The 10,202-nt window shown below is 35.7% G+C and overlaps 1 protein-coding gene across 12 annotated transcripts in view; it reads left to right on the top strand.

Annotated features, from left to right (window-relative positions):
• The first annotated feature begins 4,753 nt into the window (after positions 1–4,753).
• nalcn (sodium leak channel, non-selective) overlaps positions 4,754–10,202 on the top strand; it is an 88,411-nt gene continuing 82,962 nt past the window's right edge. For 4 of the 12 annotated variants that reach the window (XM_055015193.1, XM_055015188.1, XM_055015192.1 and 1 more), the window contains exons 1-2: positions 4,802–4,904; positions 5,254–5,365. The gene's annotated coding sequence lies outside the window, so the exon portion shown is untranslated. Of the gene's footprint in view, positions 4,905–4,925; positions 5,366–10,202 lie in introns of those variants that run through there. The other 8 variants (XM_055015191.1, XM_055015190.1, XM_055015183.1 and 5 more) reach the window with 4 other exon arrangements.

Below are 10,202 nucleotides of genomic sequence, written 5' to 3'. Positions count from 1 at the left end.
TCACATTTAGACCATCCATCTGAGTTCTTCTCAGACCTTCACCTGTGGGTTTTTGAGAAATCCTCAATAAACTTTGATTCTCTTCACTGAACAGTAAAGTTTGTGGAGATCAGAAGGTAACATTAGTTTGATAAATGCCTTCAACTACTAGTAGACTTTATCTGGAAAGCAGTTTTCTGAAATGAGTTCTTAGTAAATCTGTCCACAATCAAACCAAGAACATAGAAAGAGGAAATGTTTGAAGAAACAACTTGATGTTTTCGTTTCAGACTAGAAAACACATTAAGATCTTTATCTGTTTTTGCTCTTTTTGATCGTTTTATTGTCTCTTCTGTTTAATTTGATCTTCTAAAGTCTAACTGGTGTCTTTTCAAATGTTTTGTCTTTAGTTTGATTCTTCTTAAACGTTTAGTTTTGCTCTTTTCTCACCTTTTGTTCTTTTCTAATGTCTGATTTGATTTCCAAATGTGTTGTATTTTTAATGTTTAATTGTTTTTTCAAATGTTTTATCGGCTTGTTTGAGTTTTTTTCCCTTTCCAAATATTTAATGTTTCGATTAAATCTTTAAGGTTTTTCTTTTTAAATGCTTTACCACCATTTAATGTTTAATTTTCTTTTTAAATGCTTCATTTTATTTTCTGTTTAATTCCTATTTGAAGTTTTATTGTCTTTAAGATGTAATTTTCTAATTAACCATTTAATTTTTTAATTAAATGTTTTGTCTTTTTAAAGGTTTAATAATCTAATTAAATGTTTTGCATTTTTAAAAATGTTTAATATTCTTCTTGTTTAATTGTATTTTTTAAATGTTTAATAATGGAAAATATTTCATCTGTAATCTTTAATATTTGTATTTTAAAAATTTTGTTTAATTTCATAATGACATGTATTGTATCTTGTTGAATTATCTCATTCAATATTTTGTCTGTTTAATATAATTTAATTGTATTTAATGTTTAACTCTATTAAACAGACCAAATATTGAATGAGATAATTCAACAAGATACATGTCATTATGAAATTAAACAAAATTTTTAAAATACAAATATTAAAGATTACAGATAAAATATTTTCCATAATTAGACATTTAAAAAATACAATTAAACAAGAAGAATATTAAACATTTTTAAAAATGCAAAACATTTAATTAGATTATTAAACCTTTAAAAAGACAAAACATTTAATTAAAAAATTGAATGGTTAATTAGAAAATTACATCTTAAATTTCTTAAATCTTTTTAATAATTAAATTTTTTCCCTTTGATTTAATTGCTTTTTGTTATGTGGTTTATTTCTTTAATCTTCTTTTCTGTCAAGATTTTAACCCCAACCTTAAAAATGAAATAAACCCTTAAATCACAATGAAAATACTTCTGTTGTCACAATCATGAGTTAGTCAATTATTCAGTTTATCATTTCAACTTTATTTGTTTAGCACCTTTTACACAGATGACAAAACTAAACAAGCGAAGAGAAAAAAGCTATGCTAAAACTATGATTAAAACTCAAAAACATAAAAAAAAAAAAGATTTAAAGGGATAGTTCGGGATTTTTCACATGAATCTCTATGGCATCCCTATCATTAGTAACGTACACTCTCACTGTCTTACCCCCGACAGTGTCCCGTGAGCCGAGTTCTGGTCCGGTTCTGGTCGCGGCGAAAGTAGTCCGGCAGGTTTCCAGGGTCACTTAAATAAAACGTATTTCTTCCAAAAACAGCATGTGTTCAAAAGAGTGATTTATTTGCATCACAAAACCCATTTCCACGAAAAAGTCACACCACGTAATCACTTGGCACTACTTCCTGTCCCGTCGTATCAATGCGCGCTGTCCTCCAGCTGACTGCTGCGTACATGTGTTGATATCAACACATGTCAACACATGTATGCAGCAGTCAGCTGGAGGACAGCGCGCATTGATACAACGGGACAGGAAGTAGTGCCAAGTGATTACGTGGTGTGACTTTTTCGTGGAAATGGGTTTTGTGATGCAAATAAATCACTCTTTTGAACACATGCTGTTTTTAGAAGAAATACATTTTTATTTAAGTGACCCTGGAAACCTGCCGGACTACTTTCGCCGCGACCAGAACCGGACCAGAACTCAGCTCACGGGACACTGTCGGGGGTAAGACAGTGAACGTTACCAGTGATAGGGATGCCATAGAGATTCATGTCAAAAATCCCGAACTATCCCTTTAACATGGTAATAAAATATGTTGTGTCCAGGGGATGGAGGGAGTTTATTGAAGTCTTCTTGGGCTCACATGGGAAATCATTTAAAATATAAACTTGATATTCAGTCTAAGGAAACTGGAAACTGCAGAGCGACAGAAGAACCAACAATATCTCCCGTTTTCTCCTTTAAGGAGTCGACTCTTCTTGTGCTTTCAGACCAAAGAACTACAGACTCTTCACAACCTGCTCAAACTCTTGGTACAGGACCTCACCACATGGGTCAAGAAGGTTTCTGTCTCATTTCTACTCTGAAGCTCACCTTCTCCTGCTCAAACTGCTGACAAATGTTTCTGCTGCTCTAAAGTCTGGTCTCCAGAACTTCCTAAAAACTCTCAAAGTCTCTTCTGCTGCAGGTTGCTTTGTAGAACTGTTCCAGAAAACCTCACTAAACCACATGGAGGGGCCTCAAGATAGTCGTCCAAATGAAACCATACAAAAACCAAACTAGCACAACCCAAACACTAAAGTCTCCTGCAGCCTACCAGAGAACCTCTGAGAACAGAGAATCAGGACAGGAACTCTTACCTTCTGGACAACCAACGTTGGTTCACTACAAGAATACAGAATGTGTCTGACCAAAAACCTCTAAAGACTCACTGCAGCCAAGTTAAAGACACAACTCAGCTGCACCAAATCCACTAATCACTGCAGACATTAGTACTATGTACTAACTGTGGCTAAAGAACCACATTTACCAAGACAACTATCCAGTACAAAGCCCTAAAACACACCAAGAAACACATTAAAGACGATTTTACTGCTAGAAGCTGCAAGCCAACGTCTAAAGAACAAACTAAAGCAACAGTGCCAGACCCAGTTCAATGGTGAACAGAAGCAGAGGAAATGTTTGTCTGCAGCAAAATAAAGCAGGAAGACACTGAGCTGTTCAGGTGTTCCTGATAACACCAATCAGCCACCTGGACAGCCAATAGGAACACAGCTTCCTGGAAGTCCAGAGGGCGGGGTTAGTGAAGGAAATTTAGTTTAAAGTTGAAGCAGAAAGTTAACAAAGAAAGTTGAAAACCACCTTCTGATCCCTGAAATCTCTGAGTTTTCACACAAAGAACACCTGAACATGTCAAACTGGTTCCATAGTAGAACCATCATTGTAAAAACGTCATAGTATGGTGTGTTGCTCAAAAACATTAGGACCTGGCTGTCAGGGGACAAACATGTAAGAAACATGAGAACAGAGAGAACCCAACCAGTAGGTCACAGTTTATCATCCCCCAGTCATCTCCTGAAGTCCATATGGTGAGAGACATCAGTATCTGGTTGTTCATTTACCAGAGGATGCTTATAATCATGCTGATGTGGTCTGTACTCTACAGTATTTTAGTGACTCAATAAATGCCTAAGTTGTTTTTTTTTTAAATGCTTTTTAGTTTTTAACAAATATTTAATAGCCTATATGTAATCAATAAATGGCCTTTGCCTATCTTAAGAAAAATTCACTCAGAACTCTGATATGTTAACAGTAGTAAATAAATCAATAAATACATGCATACACACAAAAATAAGTTAATACATTAACTGTGTTAAGATAAGATTTAGATTTTTAAAAAAGTTGTTTATGTTTTTGCAGAATCCAGTATTGCTCACTGGTTGGTCATTACATTTTGTTAGTTTGATTTCACTGTTTAAAATGATGCCACCTCTTTTCAGACACAACCTGTGATAATAAAACAATACAAAATTTTTAGTTCCATGTTAATAAAGCACTTAAAGGTTTAAGTATGGCTAAATGCTTTTTTCAAAATTAAATATATCACTCCTTAGGTGGTAGTGGCCCCAAGTTCAGTAAAGTTGGAAAGATATTCACAGATTCGGACTTCCAGCATCAATAACTCATTAGATTTAGGTTGTCAAAACATAAACGGTGCCTCTTTCCCATTGTTGCAAGGCAGACAATGTGCTACAAGCCCAGTTTTATCAAAAGTAGCTGTCTTTCAAGCTACAGGAATAACATTGGTGTCTATGGAGTGAACAGGGTCCGTCTGCAATTTACAAAACCGCTGCAACAGTAAAGAGAGACAAATATTCAATAACTTCACTCTTCTACATTGTAGTGTCACTAAAATCACTGCAGCCTTCAACTGGCTCCTGTTGACAAAGTGTTTTAACAGAAATGTAAATGCTGTAATTTGATTCTTTTAATGAACCATGTAACTTGAATGGATGTGATGCTGGTGTGACCACAGTGCACACGTCTGATGTTGCTCACAGTGGTCCAAGGGACGCTCAGGGAGTTTGTGTGTTTGCTCAGACTCAGGAAAAATTAGAGGGAACATTAGATCTGTCAAAGTTAAATAAGAGCAGAAAGAAATGAATGAATGAATGAATGAATGAATGAAGAACTGCTAGATTATAATTCAGGGAGCCCTCTGCCAAAATGATCAATTCAAGTGTGAACAATCGAAGCAAAACAAATATATTTGGGAGACTGTTGTGATGCAGCAACATCAGGAAGCTTAGGCTGTCACCATGGAAACGGCTGCGCGCCTCCGCTGCATGCACTGGTGCCGTGGATGTGATTGGAAACCTGCGCGCTCCCGAAAAAAAAAAAAAAAAAAAATCCCACACGAGCATCACCAACAGACCCGGAAAAAACCCCAGCTGATGTCATGGACAGGGCTAGACACGGCAGATAAGGGAACCCCTGCTCTCGTAAGTGATTCCGTCTGTTTTTTCTTAATGTGCTCGTCGTGCACGGACCCGGACGTCCAGCTGTTGTGCGTTTTCGGGCTCGCTGTGGCCGCACCGCTAGCTTGTCGGCTCTCCAGGAAGTGGAGGAAAATCTCATCCTCCCGACTAGGCCCTGGCGAAATATTACTGTGTGTTTGCTGCAATCACGTGGCGAGGTTGTCACGTTTCGTAATAGCTCCGTTTAGCATCTCGATCTGTCTTTATTTTTGTTAACGTACCGCGTTTGGCTTGTTTTTGTAGCTAGTCACAGCAGGACTAGCTCCCATTGGTTTCCATAGTAACCTTGGCTCTCCCGGTGTCATTCATTCAGCAGTATGGATAACATGCGTTCGCTGCTTGACAATCCAGGGATGTGACAGCCTCTTTACACGACGTGGGATCGTTCGTATGCCACAGCAGCGTGTCGTGTGTTGTTAAGGAGGGTAAGCAGTTTACTAAAGAAGGGTTTTGGATTCCACGTTTGCCCACAGAAGTCCTGCAGGCCCTAGTTAGTCAGCAGTAGGACCTCCAAATGGCCTGTCATAGCTCATCCAGATGTTGTTGTTCCACAGATTTGTCAAGCTGTGTTTGATATTTGTCAAGGTTATAAAAAGTAGAAATTTGTACAGTTATTTTCTTTGCAATTTTCTGGCAGCACTGACAGCTGACAGTGTTGTGATGTGATTCAGAAAACAGAATAGGATTAGTGGATCAATATATAATTGAGGGACTTTTGAAGTCCATGGGATATATCTTGCATACAATTTTATTAAAAATAAAAGAAAAAAATATGTTTTTACAAATCCCATAGTTATTTATTATGGAAACAATCACTTGATTGGATATCACTGAAATGTCAACCAAATAACGGTCCAAATTTAATACCAACCACCTTCTAATTAGCTAAACAAGAATAAAATGAGCTTATTCAGAAATAGTTTTGAGTAAATAGTTCATCTGCTCCACATGAAGTCATTTCCTCACGAAGAAGAGACTGGCAAGACTCCAAGGCTTTCTGAGTTATTTAATATAAAGTAGTGTTATGAAGTAGTGTGTGAGTCAAGTGTCAACAGGTTTACTACAATTCCTTAGTGAATATCTTTCAATTTCAATTTTACACAATTGTATATATAATATTTAGAAGAATCTTTCTGTAAAAATGCCATGTGGTGTTTGGTTATAGGTGGCCATGTTGACTTTAGGCCTGAAAACAGCAAAAATGTCGACCATGATACAAAAAGTCCTGCAATTATGTATTGACCCTATTGTCAACATGTAGCGGTGAAAATAGTATTCTAAGATGCAAATGAAACAGCATTATCACACTAAAAATTGACAGATGTTCATCTCTTTTCATTATATGTTACATAGTCTGGTGTGAGTTTACCAACAAACAGTGCATGAGTTGAATTTCAACATACAAATGGGTGACAAATTACAGAAAAAAGCCTGAACCCTTGACCCCTACAGTGAGGGGATCTGGTGGCTCAAATCAACACAAAGTTGTCCTGAGTGATCACCTTCATCTTATGACTAAACATTTCTATTCTGAGGGAAGTAGTCCATTCCAGCTTGACAGTGCCCCCATCCATTTGGGCACAAGGGCTCACTGAATGGTCTGATGAGTTTGAAATTGTCCAGATCATATGCTATTGGCTTCACAGTCACCAGATCAACAACCCAACTAATCACCTATGGGAGATTTTAGACCAGCATGTTACATATTGCTGTCTGCCATCATCATCAAAACACCAAATGAGAAAATATCTTTTGGACGAATGGTGTTCCATCTGTTCAGTAGAGTGCTGGACACTTGTAGAATCAACTTTGAACACTTCCTGTTGTTTTTTTCCTTTAATTTGTCACCTGTCTGTGTCTACATGCATATGTATGATAACTTAGAGTTAGACTTTTCTACTTTGTTTTGCTTTAATGTGGCTCTAATCAGTATTTTTATATCGGCAAATGGTGAAATGATTGTGTAATGTGGAAGGAGCGATTACACATTTACCATCTGATTCTGCAGTGTCATCCCTTTGAGGGCCTTTCAGCTCTTTGTTTGGCTTTTAAAGCTCACCACTTTATTTTAATTTTACTGTTCACCCTCACCTGCTTTGATCCATGTTATTTTAAGTAAATCCACACTACCTGCCCAGCACTGAATGTTGGACAAAGTTCACCCTAAACACAAAATAAGACTGTATATATTTTGCAGTCAAGTCACCATTCTTTATATTGCTTTTTAAAAACAACTGAAGTTGAACACAAAATGCTTTTCAATTGAGATATAAGATTAACATTACAAATTTACCAGACTAATTATAATGTTAAGATGAAGACCTTAGAAGGTTATGGAAAGAAACCCAATGGTTTCCTCTGGCAAGCACTTAATGAGAGTGGAAAGAAAGAACTTCCTTTTAGCAGGAAATGATCTCCAGCAGAGTCAGGCTCAGGGAGGACAACCAGAGAGAGAAAAGATGAGCAGTTAGAAACAGAAAGCAATAAACCCTGGGCAGGTTGGTGAGTTCAGAAATGTTTAGCTCTGTGGCCAAAGATACCTGCAGAAAGAAAAAGAGAGAGAGAGGAGAGAGAAACAAACTAGAAAGGAGGAAAAAAAGCAGAGTTAATGGGGTCAATATATAATTGAGGGACTTTTGAAGTCCATGGGATATATCTTCATACATTTTATTAAAAATTAAAAAAAGTATTGCTTTTTATGTTCTTTATGATCATGTCTTTACAAATTCCATAATTATTTAATATGGAAACAATCATTTATTAATAAAAAATGACTGGATATCACTAAAATGTCATCTAAATAACCGTCCAAATTGAATAACAACAACCTTCTAATGAGCTAAACAATAATAAAATGAGCTGATTCAAAATTGTTTTAATTGTGTTCTTTTTATTAAGTTGAGATAATCATGACAGATATTTCTTTTTTTTAGCAATATATAAAATTTTATATAGAAAATAACAAATTGTATCTGTGTTTGAGAAATCACTTTCAACTAAGTTCCCCATTACAAAAACGCCTCTCCAGGAAGTGTGTTAATTCCAGATCACATGACCTGCTCCACATGATGTCATTTCCTCCTGAAGAAAAGACTGGCCAGACTCCAAGGCTTTCTGACTTATTTAATATAATGTAGTGCGTGAGTCAAGTGTCAACAGGTTTGCTACAATATCTTTATAAATAACTTCCAATTTCAGTTTTACTTAATTGTATATATAACATTTAGAAGAATCTTTGTCTAAAAATACCATGTGGTGTTTGGTTATAGGCGGCCATGTTAATTTTAGGCCTGAAAACAGCAAAAAAAAGTCCCACAAATATATTGTCTCAATAACTTTTTATAGAGGCATGTAAATGGATGGAAGGAGTGAAAAATAGTGGTGACTTCCCAGCTTCTACATTAAGCAGACACTTAGCAGTATTACCATTATTTATAGTATGTTTCAGTGACGGTTTCCAAGAAAAATTGTTTCCCCTTACCTGATATTCTTGATTGCGAGAGCTTAACCACCAATCAGCAGAGCGTCCCTCTCACTGTTCTCCCAGTGGTTGTAGTCTAGCTTCAGTCTATTATGTTTTCCAGTTTCAAGAAATATAGGAAATTGTTGGGTTTTACCACTTGTTGCATTTCCCTCCAAAGGTAACTGACCAATGGGGATGCATTACTGTAACACCTACCCATGTAGGAGCTTTGTGTCAGAACTGACACCTGAAAAATAAGGAATGTCACTTAAAAAATTCAGCACTAAACCTGAAAAATTAGGCACAAAAGGGGAAAAGGTGATCATCGAAGTCAAATCCTGATTAAAGGCGAGGATAATCAAATGTAGCATTTTATACAGCTTGATTGAAAGTTCTGCCTTTGAGCTAATTTTCTGCTTTCAATTCATTTTTATGTGCTTCAGTTTGTTTAACTTTGGACACAAATGTGATCCCATACTGCCAAAGGAGACACTATATCTGCCGTGCTAACTCTAAATTCTCTTCTGTGTTCAACAGCTTGTTGGTCCCTTTGTCTTTAGTTTGGTGCTGGGCAGGTAGCGTCCAGTGGATTTATCTGAGCTTTTCGTATTGAAAAAATCGATCTGCTGCTACAGAAAACAAGGTCAAAGAGAAAGGAGAGGAGTCTTTGGGCTGGAAAATCAAAACAGCATATAGAAAGAAATTTAAAAAACTGAGGGAAACTGCCACTATTGGGTGAACCGTTGTTAAAATATTGATTAATGAAGTTTTAATGCTAATGTGGTCACTGTACACAATATCAGGGATGTCAAACTCATTTTAATTCAGGTTCCACATTCAGCCTAATTTGATCTCCAGTGGACCAGAACAGTAAAATCACAGCATAATGACCTATAAATAACAACAACTCCAAATGTTTCCTTTGTTTTAGTGCAAAAAAGTACATTCTGAAAATGTTCACATTTAAGGAATTATCTTTTTACAAAACATCATGAACAACCTGAAATTCCTTAAGAAAAATAAATTCAATTTCAGCAATATTATGCCTCAGTTTATCATTTACACATTACAACTTATAGATCACAGTGTTTCTGCAAAGGAGCAAAACATTTAGTCACAGGTATCTGGAACTGAATGATATAGTGTTTTACTTTATCATCAAAATGACAAAAGTCAGACAAAAAAAGACAAAAAAAACCCAGCAAAAGCAAGACAAAATATTACAAAAATCAGATGCAAAATGACAAAAATGAGACACAAAACAACAAAAAATGAGACAAACAACACAAAACAAAACAAAAAGAGACAAAAAATTTGACAAAAAAGTTACAAAGCGACAAAAAAATAGGCAAACGACAAAAACGAGACAAAAAATTTACACAAATGACACAAACAAGACCAGAAATGACAAAAGTGAGAAACAACAATAAAGTAGATTAACAACACAAGCAAGGCAAAAAAAAGTACAAAATGACAAAACACTGAATAAAGCAAAACCCAAAATCACAAAAATAAGACAAAAAACACAAGTGAGACAAAAAGGAAACACAAAACGACAAAAATGAGAAATAAAACGACAAAAACATGAGACAAATGACAAAAGTCAGACAACAAAACAACAAAACCAAGAAAAAAGATTACAAAAATGAGACACAAAATGACAAAAGAGCACTCTAGTATTTTATTTTATGATCAAAACAATGTGTCATGGTCTAGAAATTATTTTAAATTTATAGTTTTACAAATTTACAATTTGCAGTTAAAGTCTTTTTTCACTTTTCAAAGTCACCCGTGGGGCC

This window comes from Amphiprion ocellaris, chromosome 11, assembly GCF_022539595.1.
Source record: "Amphiprion ocellaris isolate individual 3 ecotype Okinawa chromosome 11, ASM2253959v1, whole genome shotgun sequence".
NCBI classification, from domain to species: Eukaryota; Metazoa; Chordata; class Actinopteri; family Pomacentridae; genus Amphiprion; species Amphiprion ocellaris.
Note: the sequence above shows the minus strand (reverse complement) of the source record. Positions and strands in the feature narration are given on the sequence as shown.